Raw genomic sequence first — 12,546 nt, 5'->3', positions numbered from 1 at the left:
TGCCTTGTATCCCTGATCTCTCCAAAACTTTAAACATGAATGGGTGTTGGACTTTGTCAAATACATTTAGTGTCTAAGAAGAAGATCATGTGTTTTTTCTCCTTCAGTTTGTTTATAGGGTGGTTTACATTGATGGATTACTGTATACTGAACCACCCTTGCATGCCTGAGATGAAGCCTACATGGTCATGGTGGATGATATCTTTGATGTGTTCTTGGATTCGGTTTGTAAGTATTTTAATGAGTATTTTGCATCAATGTTCATAAGAGAGAGAGGTCTGAAGTTCTCTTTTTTTTGTTGGGTCTTTGTGTGGTTTAGGTATGAAGGTGACTGTGGTTTCACAGAATGAGTTTGGTAATGTTCCTTCTGCTTCTATTTTGTGGAATAGTTTGAGGAGAATTGGAGTTAGCACTTCTTTGAAAGTCTGGTAGAATTCTGTGCTGAATCCATCTGGCCCAGAGCTTTTTTGGAATGGAGCCTGTTGATGACTGCTCCTATTTCCTTGGGAGATAAAGGACTATTCAATCTTTCTACCTGATCTTGACTTAATTTTGGTGGATGGAATCTGTCAAAAAAATTGTCCATTTCTTTTAGATTTTTTAATTTTGTGGTATATAGGCTTTTGTAGTGTGACCTAATGACTGTTTGGATTTCCTCAGTGTCTGTAGTTATGTCCCCCTTTTCATTTCTGATTTTGCTGATTTGGATAGTTTTCTCTGCATTTGAGTTAATTTGGCTAAAGGTTTGTCTATCCTGTTGATTTTCTCAAAGAACCAGCTCTTGGTTTTATTGATTCTTTGAATCATTTTATTTGTTTCTAAATGATTGATTTACACCCTGAGTTTGATTATTTCCAACTGTCTGCTCTTCTTGGGTGTATTTGCTTCTTGTTTTTCTAGGGTTTTCAGTTAGGCCATTAAGTTGCTTGTATGAGATGTCACAAATTTCTTCTTGAAGGCACCTGGTGTTAGAATTTTCCTCTGAGCACTGCTTTCATTGTGTCCCATAAATTAGGGTATGTTGTACCTTCATTTTTATTGAATTCTATGAAGTCTTTAATTTCTTTCTTTATGTCTTCCTTAACCCAGCTATCATTGAGCAGCAAGTTGTTCAGTTTCCATGTGCTTGTAGGCTTTTTGCTATTTCCAGTGTTGTTGAGGTCCAGCTTTAATCCATGGTGGTCAGATAGAATACAGGGGATTATTTCAATCTTCTTGTATCTCTTGAGGCTTGCTTTGTGACCAACTATAAGGTCTATTTTGGAGAAGGTTCCATGAGTTGCTGAAAAGAACGTATAGTCGTTTGAGTTTGGGTGGAAAGTTCTGTAGACATCTATTAGGTCCATTTGATTTATTACCTCTGTAAGTGCCTTTATTTCCTCATTAGGCTTCTGTCCAGATGATCTGTCCCTTGGTGAAAGTGGGGTGATGAAGTCTCAAACTATTAAGGTGTTGGGATCAATGTGTGATTTAAGTTTTATTAATGTTTCATTTCTGAATGTAGGCGTTCTTGTATTTTGGGCATAAATGTTCAAAACTGTGATGTCCTCTTAGTGGATTTTTCCTTTGATGAGTATGTGTGTCCCTCCCCAACTTTTTTGATTAATTTTGGTTGAAAAGATAATTTATTAGATATTAAGATAGCTACCCCAGCTTGTTTTCAGGGTCTGTTTGATTGAAAGACATTTTTCCAGCCCTTTACTCTGAGGTAGTGTTTATCTTTGTTACAGAGGTGCGTTTCTTGGATGCAGCAGAATGTTGCATCCTGTTTCCGCACCCATTCTGTTAGTCTGTGTCTTTTTGTTGGAGAGTTGAGTCCATTGTTGTTCATAAGTAATAGTGACCAATGAACATTAGTTGCTTTTATACTGGAGTTGGTGGTCTTACTGTGTTTCATTGTTTGTTTTCTTTTAATTTTTCTTGGGATATTATCTGTATGCTATATTTTCTTGGGTGAAATTGTTTTCATTGGATTGGAGTTTTCCTTCTAGTATCTTCTGTAGGCCTGGTTTGCTGTATAGATATTGCATAAATTTAGTCTTGTCACGGAATATTTTGTTTTCTCCATCTATGTTGATTGAAAGTTTTGCAGGGTATAGTAGTCTGGATTAACATTTGTGGTCTCTTAGAGTCTGCATGACACATGCCCAGGCTCTTCTGTCTTTCATACTTTCTGATGGGAAGTCCAATGTGATTCTGATGGGTCTGCCTTCATATGTTACTTGGCTTTTTTCCATTTCTGCTTTTAATATCTTTTCTCTGTGCTATAGATTTAGTGTTTTGACTTTTATGTGATGTGATGTGTTTCTTTTCTGGTCTAGTCTATTTGGTGTTCTGTAGGCCTCTTGTATATTTATGGACATGGCTTTCTTTAAGTTGGGAAAATTTTCTTCTATGATTTTCTTGAAAATATTTTCTGGATCTTGGAGCCTGGAGTCTTCTTTTTCCTCTATTCCTATTATTCTTAGATTTCATCTTTTCATGGCGTCCTTGATTTCTTGGATATTTTGAGTTCGGGACTTTTCTGATTTTACTTTTTCTTTGAGAGAAGTATCAATTTCTGTGAATGTATATTCAGCTCCAGAGATTCTCTCTTCCATCTCTTGTATTCTGTTGGTGATGCTTACCTTTGATCTTTTCTCTAAGTTCTACAGCTCAAGGGTTTTCTCTGTTTGTGTTTTCTTTATTGATTCTAATTCTGTTTTCATGCCTTGCACCATTTCCTTCATCTGTTTGAATGTGGATTCCTGTCTCTTTAAGATGGTCTCTATTTTTTTTGTTCATTTGCTCTGGATATGCCACTAATTGTATCTCTACTTGTGCCTCTATTTGTTTGAATATATTTCCTTGTCTTTCTTTAAGAATTTTGTTCATTTCCTCTTTCTTTGCCTTCAATTGACTGGCCAAATCTTTGATAGGTTCGTTCATTTCCTCTTCACCTGTCTGAATTTGCATGGCTATTGCTCTGAGGAATTGTTTGTTTCTTCTTTATGAGCCTCAAATAAGCAGGTAAGCATGGCTTTAAAGTCATTTTCCTGTGCTTTAATGAATTGGAGTATCCATCAATTTGGGGGTTGCTGGTGAAGCCATGATGTCCTGATTTATGTTCTATGTGTTCTTTCTCCTACTCCTGGCCATTGGCTAATCTGGGACCTTCCCTGTTTGTTTCTGGATTCTTCAGTTCAAACTGGTACTGTCTCTCTCTGGCATCTGGAGTTCTTCAGGAAGCTGAGAGAGGTAATGTGGCCTCAGCCTGCGCTTTGGTGCACTAGCTGTACCTGTGGGAGGAAAGTACACAGCACAAAAGGGCAAGTGCAGGCACGTGCACGAATGAGTTTGTGTGTGTGTGTGTGTAAGTGTGTCTCAAAGGACAAAGTGATAATGTTGAACCCTTGAGTGTGTGGGAGTGGCTCTGCCTTGCAGGCTTCTAGGGGGTGACTTGTGCATGCACTGTATATGTAGCAAGTGCTGGTGATAGTCAAAGCACAATTTCCAGCGTTATCTACCTTAACTCCTCAGTTCGACCTGCAGAGCAGGGGCTTCAATGTCCCAAGTGACCTTCTGTTTCCCACAGTGAGTATGTGGGTGGGAGGGCTCTGATGCCTGGCTTTTATTTTAGAAGGACCTTGGATCTGAGGCTCTGCAGACACTCAAGGGCACACTCACTCCCAAGCAGGTCACATCATTAAGGAACGGTATATCCGGGCTCTCTGCTCTCTTGTTTGGCCCTGCTTAGTCTTATGCAGGAGGACTGACTTGCTCTGCCTGGCAAGTCAGTCCTCCTGCAGCCACCAGGTTAGGAAGTCCAGCTGCAGCTAGAGACTGGGATGCTGGTCCAGATGCCTTCTGGGAAGTCCTGGGGGCCCTCCACTGTGCTCTCCAGGCCTGGGAGGCCCAGCACCTTGTGTGCCTAGCTTATATGGTGGGTCTGCTGGGCTTTGGTGGGTATATACCATATTATCTATCACCGAGGGCTTGGGTGGGCCATACAGTCAGTGGCTGAGAGACCCTACAGAGTCAGTATGGCCACTAGCAAACTTGGGACCTTTGAGGGATGGTGTCCCAGATCTGGGACTCCAAGACAGGTACATCTGGCAGTTGCCACTAAGGGACTAGGAGCCCCACCTCAGCCATTGCAGTCCCCAGACAGTGAGTTCTGAGCTGAGCTCTGAGCTGAGAATCTCAGTGAGCTGGCTGTGCAGAGGAGGAGGAGGGTTGCCTGAGAAAGGGAAGTGCAGTGAGATCAAAGGATCATTTCTCTCCTTCCCCAAACAAGTCCACAGGTGAACCGAGACCAATGTTCTCACCTCATGTGATGATCCCTGTTGTTTAGAAAGCCTCACCATTGTTTTCCTGGCTTCACATGTCCTTCCACTCACCAACTCAGCGTTCAGCCATTCCACAGCTCAGAAATGTGTGTGCTAGTCTCCATCTTGGCTCTACCCCCATATTAATTATTTTCAGAGTATGTGTTTATGTGAGTAAGCATGTGTACACTCCCTCTTTCTCTCGCTCTGTGTGTGCATGTATGAGCATACATGAAATGTGCACACGTGTGTGTGTGTGTGTGTGTGTGTGTGTGTGTGTGTGTGTGTCTATTACCAGGACTATTTATTGGAAACAACAGCAACTGATTTTCTGTAATTTAAGCTGGAAAAACCATCCCTGGGAAGATTGTCTCTGGTTTCAGGACATATGGAAACCTGCAAATCAAAATTACAGAGTTGTAAAATCAAGGAAGATAGGTGCCTAAGAATATAACCAAAATCATACTGTACAAAGGACTTGGTTAGGGCTCTGCAGCAGATACTGTTCTCTGTTTTTCTTTGCTTATTTGTTTTTCTTGTTGTTGTTTCCATTTCTGGAGCATTGTACATGAACCACCACCTCTCACATACCCAAAATGAATTTTATCTCTGCCTAGATGAGATTATCAATGTCTAGTCAATCTTCCAGTGTTCTGAGATATCCAGTTGGCTTTTGATCCTTGAATGTAGAAGGCAGGTGTCTTTTCATGCAATTTGCATGGGCATGGACTTTCCTGTCTAAAAGAGGTTCCTGTGCGTTAACTGACAGAAAAGGCATCAAGAACTATTGCAATGAATTAGGATAAGGAAAGTGGTTCCACATTTGGGCATGTGACCACTACCTGCTTGAAAGCCTCACCACCCTTCCCCCATCTTCTTTTCAAGCCCCATATCAGGACAGGAAGATGAGAGCATCAGGGAGCATCTCCCTTTGGTTAAACCATGAAGCACCATCTATGAAGTTTCTTTCCAACTTACTCCCTGTTACAAAACCTTTTTTTCCTTGTACCCTATAAAAATCTTTATATGTGCTTAAGAGAAATATTCTGTTCTCATGCACATGCCAGTTATATAAGTAATAAACATCTGAAGCGCAATGATTCTCAGTCACAAATTTGGAAACTGTATCAGATCAGCTGAATCAAAGACTAAAATAAGCATCCTTTCACCTGTTCTCTAGGACCCCTCTGCAATGGAGGCACATAACGGTTGGGTCAGGAGTACTGGGATGTACCTGTTTATTTCCCTTATTCTCGTTGACAATAAGTGCCTGGCTCAGATTGGTCTGAAATTCTCTTTCTTTGTTGGGTCTCTCTGTAGTTTAGGTATAAATTTGACTGTTGCCACATAGACTGAGTTTGGTAATGTTTCTTCTGTTTCTAATTTATTGATTTCAGCTCTAAGTTTGATTATTTCCAACCATCTACTCCTCTTGGATGGGTCTGCTTCTTTCTTTCTTTTCTTTTTTTTTCTATTGCTTTCAGGTCTGCAGTTAAGTTGCTTGTATGAGAGGTTTCAAATTTCTTTATGAAGGCATGTAGTGTTATAAACTAAGTTCCACTTTGCATCGCTTTCATTGTGTCCCATAATTTTGGGTAAGTTGAATTCTAGGAATCCTAGGAAATCTTTAATTTCTTTATTTCTTCCCTGACCCAGCTATTGTTGAGGAGATTTGTTCAGTTTCCATGCATGTGTAGGCTTTTTGCTATTTCTGTTATTGTTGAGTTCTAGTTTTAGACCAAGTTGACCTGATATGATACAAGGGATTGTTTCGAACTTCTTGTCTCTGTTGAAACTTGCTTTGTACCTGACTATATCCTCAATTTTGGACAAGTTCCATGAGGTGCTGAAAAGAAGGTGTACTCTTGTGTCTGGGTGAAAAGTTCTGTAGATGTCTGTTAGGTCCATTTGATTTAAGAACTCTGTGTCATTATTTCTCTAATTAGCTTCTGTCTCTGTGATTTGTTCCTTGGTGAGTGGGGTGTTGAAGACTCCTAAGGTGTTAGGATCAATGTGTGATTTAAGCTTTAATAATGTTTCTTTTACAAATGCAGGATCTCTTGTGTTTGGGACATGGATGTTCAGCATTGTGCTGTCCTCTTGGTGTAGCTTTCCGTTGATGAGACTGAAGTGTCCTTTCCCATCTCTTGATTAATTTTGGTTGAAAATCAATTTTATTACATATTAGGATGGCTATTCCAGCTTGTTTCATGGGTCCATTCGCTTTTTTCTGGTCTTTTTTTCTGAGGCAGTGTCTATCTTTGTTGCAGAGGTATGCTTCTAGAATGCAGCAGAATGTTGAATCCTGTTTTTGCAACCATTCTGCTGGTCTCTGTTATTGTATTGAAGAGTTGAGTCCAATGAATGTTAGTTCCTTTAATTGTGGAGTTGGTGGTGATTGTGTGTTTGTGTTCCTGTTTTCTTTTGCTTTTTTGGTGAAGTTACCCTTATCCTGTGTTTTCTTGGCTGTAGTTGATCTCTTAGGGTTGTAGTTTACCTACTAATATCTTCTGTAGGGCTTGTTTAGTTATGTTGTGGAATATTTTGTTTTCCCTATGTATGTTGATTGAAAGTTTTGTTGGGTATAGTAGTCTGGGTTGGCATCTGTGGTCTCTTACTGTCTGTATGATATCTGCTCAGGCCCTTCTGACTTTTATAGTCTCTGTTGAGATGTATGGTGTGATTTTGAATTGTCTGCCATTATATGTTACTTGGCCCTTTTCCCTTGCTGCTTTTAATGTTTTTTCTTTGTCCTGTGGATTTAGTGTTTTGATTATTATGTGGTGGTAGGAATTTCTTTTCTAATACGGTCTATTTGGTGTTCTGCAGGCCTCTTGTATGCTTAAGGGCATCTCTTTCTTTTTTTCTTATTAATTACACTTTATTCAATTTTGTATTCCCCCATAAGCCCCTCCCTCCTCCCCACCCGATCCCACCCTCCCTCCACTTTCTGCATGCATGCCCCTCCCCAAGTCCACTGATAGGTGAGGTTTTCCTCTCCTTTCTGCTCTTAGTCTATCAGTTCTCATCAAAAGTGGCTGCATTGTCCTCTTCTGTGGCCTGGTAGGGCTGCTCCCCCCTCAGGGTGAGGTGATCATAGAGCAGGCCAATCAGATTATGTCAGAGGCAGTCCCTCTTCCCATTACTAGGTAACCCACTTGGACACTGACCTGCCATGGGCTACATCTGTGAAGGGGTTCAAGGTTATCTCCATGAATAGTCCTTGGTTGGAGTATGAGTCTCTGGGAAGTTCCCTATGTTCAAATTTTCTTGTTCTCTTGCTCTCCTTGTGGAATTCCTGTCCTCTCCAGCTCTTACTATTTCCCACTTCTTACATAAAATTCCATTCACTCTGCCCAACAGTTGGCCATCAGGCTCAGCATCTGCTTTGATAGTCAGCAGGGCAGAGGCTTTCAGAGGCCCTCTGTGGTAGGTTTCTAGTTTGTTTCCTGTTTTCTTCTTCTGGTTTTCAGAGGCCCTCTGTAGCAGATTCCTAGGTTGTTTCCTGTTTTCTTCTTCTTCTGATGTCCATCCTCTTTGCCTTTAAGGATGGGAATTGAACATTTTAGTTAGGGTCCTCTCTCTTGCTTAGTTTCTTTAGATGCATAGATTTTAGTGGGTTTGTCCTATGTTGTATGTCTATATGAGTGAGTATATACCGTGTGTGTCTTTTTGTTTCTGGGATAACTCACTCAGGATGATCCTTTTCAGGTCCCACCATTTACCTGAAAATTTCATGATTTCCTTATTTTTCATTGCTGAGTAATATTCCATTGTATGGATGTACCACAATTTCTGCATCCATTCTTCAGTTGAGGGGCATCAGGGTTGTTTCCAGCTTCTGGCTATTACAAATAAAGCTGCTACAATCATGGTTGAGCAAATGTCCTTTTCGTGTACTTGAGCCTCTTTTGGGTATATGCCTAGGAGTGGTATGGCTGGATCTTGAGGAAGCGCTATTCCTAGTTGTCTGAGAAAGCACCAGATTGACTTCCAGAGTGGTTGTACAAGTTTACATTCCCACCAGCAGTGGAGGAGGGTTCCCCTTTCTCCACAACCTCTCCAGCATGTGTTGTCCCTTGAGTTTTTCATCTTGGCCATTCTCATGGTTGTAAGGTGAAATCTCAGGGTTGTTTTGATTTCCATTTCCCTAATGGCTAATGAGGTTGAGCATTTCTTTAAGTGCTTCTCTGCCATTTGATATTCCTCTATTGAGAATTATCTGTTTAGCTCTGTGCCCCATTTTTTAAGTGGATTACTTGGTTTATTGCTTTTCAGCTTGTTTAGTTCTTTATATATACTGGATATGAGTCCTCTGTCAGATAAAGGGTTGGTGAAGATTCTTTCCTAATCTATAGGCAGTCGTTTTGTTTTGATGATGGTGTCCTTTGCTTTACAGAAGCTTTTCAGTTTCATGAGGTCCCATTTATTGATTGTTGCTCTTAGAGCCTGTGCTGTTGGTGTTCTGTTCAGGAAGTTTTCTCCTGTGCCAATGAGTTCTAGAGTATTCCCCACTTTTTTTCTAGCCGATTTAATGTGTCTGGTTTTATGTTGAGGTCTTTGATCCACTTGGACTTCAGTTTTGTGCAGGGTGATAAGTATGGATCTATTTTCATTTTTCTACATGTAGACATCCAGTTGGACCAGCACCATTTGTTGAAGATGCTATCTTTGTTCCATTGTATGGTTTTGGCATCTTTGTCAAGGATCAGGTGTCCATAAGTGTGTGGGTTTATTTCTGGGTCCTCTGTTCGGTTCCATTGATCCACCATTCTGTTTCTATGCCAGTACCATGCATAGAAACTTTTTTTTAAAACTGTTGCTCTATAGGACAACTTAAGATCAGGGATGGAGATACCTCCAGAAGATCTTTTATTGTAGAGGATTGTTTTAGCAATTCTGGGTTTCTTGTTATTCCATATGAAGTTGAGAATTTTTCTTTCCAGGTCTGTAAAGAATTGTGTTGGTAATTTGATGGGAATTGCATTGAATCTGTAAATTGCTTTTGGTAAGATGGCCATTTTTACTATGTTAATCCTGCCAAGCCATTTGCATGGGAGATCTTTCCATCTTCTGATATCTTCTTCTAATTCTTTCTTCAGAGACTTGAAATTTTTTTCATACAAGTCTTTGACTTCCTTGGTTAGTGTTCCTCCGAGGTACCTTATGTCATTTGTGGCTATTGTGAAGGGTGTTGTTTCCCTAATTTCGTTCTCATCCCTTTTGTCTTTTGTATACAGGAGGGATACTGATTTTTTTTTGAGTTAATTTTTTATCCAGCCACTTTGCTGAAGGTGTTTATCAGCTGCAGGAGTTCCCTGGTAGATTTTTTGGGGTCACTCATGTATACTATCATATCATCTGCAAAAAGTGATAATTTTACTTCTTCGTTTCCAATTTGTATCCTCTTGATCTCCTTCAACTGTCTTATTGCTCTAGCAAGGACTTCCAGCACTATGTTGAAGAGATATGGAGAGAGTGGGCAGCCTTGTCTTGTCCCTGATTTCAGTGGGATTGCTTTAAGTTTCTCTCTGCTCAGTTTGATGTTGGCTATAGGCTTGCTGCATATCGCCTTTACTATGTTTAGATATGAGCCTTGTATCCCTGATCTCTCCAGTACTTTAAACATGAATGGATGTTGGATTTTGTCAAATGCTTTTTCAGCATCTAGGGAGATTATTATGTGTTTTTTTTTTCTTTCAGTTTGTTAATATGGTGGATCACATTGTTGGATTTCCATATATTGAACCACCCCTGCATACCTGAGATGAAGCCTACTTGGTCATGGTGGATGATATCTTTGATGGGTTCTTGTATTCTGTTTCTGAGTATTTTGTTGAGTATTTTTGCATCAGTGTTCATAAGGGAGATTGGCCTGGAGTTCTCTTTTTTTTGTTGGATCTTTGTGAGGTTTAGGTACCAAGATGACTGTGGCTTCATAGAATGAGTTTGGTAATGTTCCTTCTGTTTCTATATTGTGGAATAGTTTGAAGAGAAGTGGAGTTAGCTCTTTTTTGAATGTCTGATAGAATTCTGCACTGAAACCATCAGGTCCTGGGCTTTTTTTGGATTGGAGACTTTCGATGACTGCTTCTATTTCCTTGGGGGATATAGGACTATTTAATTGATTTACCTGATCCTGATTTAGCTTTGGTAAGTGGAATCGATCAAGAAAATTGTCCATTTCATTTAGATTTTCAAATTTTGTGGCATATAGACTTTTGAAGTAAGTCCTAATGATTGTTTGGATTTCCTCAGTGTCTGTAGTTATGTCCCCCTCTTCATTTCTGATTTTGTTGATTTGGATGATGTCTCTCTGTCTTTTAGTTAGCTTGGCTAAGGGTTTGTCGATCTTGTTGATTTTCTCAAAGAACGAGCTCTTGGTTTCATTGATTCTTTGAATTGTTTTATTTGTTTCTAATTGATTGATTTCAGCCCTGAGTTTGATTATTTCCAGCCATCTACTCCTTTTTGGTGTGTCTGCTTCTTCTTTTTCTAGGGTTTTTAAGTGGGCCATTAAGTTGCTTGAATGAGCTGTCTCAAATTTCTTCTTAAAGGCACTTAGTGCTATGATCTTTCCTCTTAGCACTGCCTTCATTGTGTCCCACAAGTTTGGGTATGTTGTGTCTTCATTCTCATTGAGTTCTAGGAAAACTTTAATTTCTTTCTTTATTTCTTTCCTAACCCAGCTGTCATTTAGTATCAAGTTGTTCAGTTTCCATATATGTGTAGGCTTTTTGCTATTTCTGTTGTTATTGAGGTCTAGCTTTTTTCCAGGGTGATCAGACAAGATACAAGGGATTATTTCAATCTTCTTGTATCTTTTAAGGCTTGCTTTGTGACCAACTATGTGGTCTATTTTGGAGAAGGTTCCATGAGGTGCTGAGAAGAAGGTAAATTCTTTTGTGTTTGGGTGTAAGGTTCTGTAAATGTCTGTTAGGTCCATTTGATTCATGACCTCTGTTAGAGATATTGTTTCTTTGTTTAATTTCTGTTTAGTTGACATGTCCTTTGTTGAGAGTGGGGTGTTGAAGTCTCCCACTATTAGTGTGTGTGGATCTATGTGTGGTTTAAGTTTTATCAATGTTTCTTTCACAAATGTGTGTGCCCTTGTATTTGGGGCATAGATGTTCAGGATTGGGATGTCTTTTTGGTGGAATTTTTCCTTGATGAGTATGAAGTGTCATTCCCCATCTCTTTTGATTAATTTTGGTTGAAAGTGTATTTTATCAGATATTAGAATGGCTACTCCTGCTTGCTTCTTGCATCCATTTGCTTGGAAAGCTGTCTTCCATCCCTTTACCCTCAGGTAATGTCTATCTTTGTGACTTAGGTGTGTTTCTTGTATACAATAGATTGCTGGGTTTTGTTTACACATCCATTCTGTTAGTCTGAGTCTTTTTATTGGAGAATTAAGTCCATTGATATTGAGAGAGATTAATGACCAGTGGCTGTTAGATCCTTTGAATTTGATGTTGGCTGTGGTCATACGGTTGTGTGCTTGGTTGCTTTTTGTTTTACTGTAGTAAGGTTAATTATTTCCTGTGTTTTCTTGAATGTAGCTAGTTTTCTTAGGTTGTATTTTCCCTTCTAGTGTCTTCTGTAATGCTGGATTTGTTTGTAGGTATTGTTGAAATTTGTTTTTGTCATTGAATATCTTGTTTTCTCCGTCTATGAGGACTGAGAGTTTTGCTGGGTATAGTAGCCTGGGCTGACATCTGTGTTCTCTTAGTGTCTGCATGATATCTGTCCAGGCCCTTCTGGCTTTCATAGTCTCTGTTAAGAAGTCAGGTGTGATTCTAATGGGTTTGCCATTATATGTTACTTGGCCTTTTTCTCTTGTAGCTTTTAGTATTTTTTCTTTGTTCTGTACACTTACTGTTTTGATTATTATGTGGCAGGAGGATTTTCTTTTCTGGTCTAATTTATTGGGTGTTCTGTAGGCCTCTTGTATGGCATCTCTTTCTTAAGGGTATGAACATTTTCTTCTATAATTTTATTGAAAATACTTTCTGGACCTTGGAACCTACAATCTTCTTTTTTGCTTATTCCTATTATTTTTAGGTTTTATCTTTTCATTGTGTACTTGATTTCTTGTATGTTTTGTATTTGGAATTTTTTCATTTTTATGTTTTCTTTGAGAGATGTATTGATTTCTGCAATTTTATCATCTCCTTAGATTCTCTCTTCTGTCTCTTGTATTCTGTTGATGCTTACCTTTAGTTCTCCAACTTCAGAA

This window comes from Psammomys obesus, unplaced genomic scaffold (genome assembly GCF_907164565.1).
Source record: "Psammomys obesus unplaced genomic scaffold, mPsaObe1.curated_primary_1811, whole genome shotgun sequence".
NCBI lineage: Eukaryota > Metazoa > Chordata > Mammalia > Rodentia > Muridae > Psammomys > Psammomys obesus.
Note: the sequence above shows the minus strand (reverse complement) of the source record.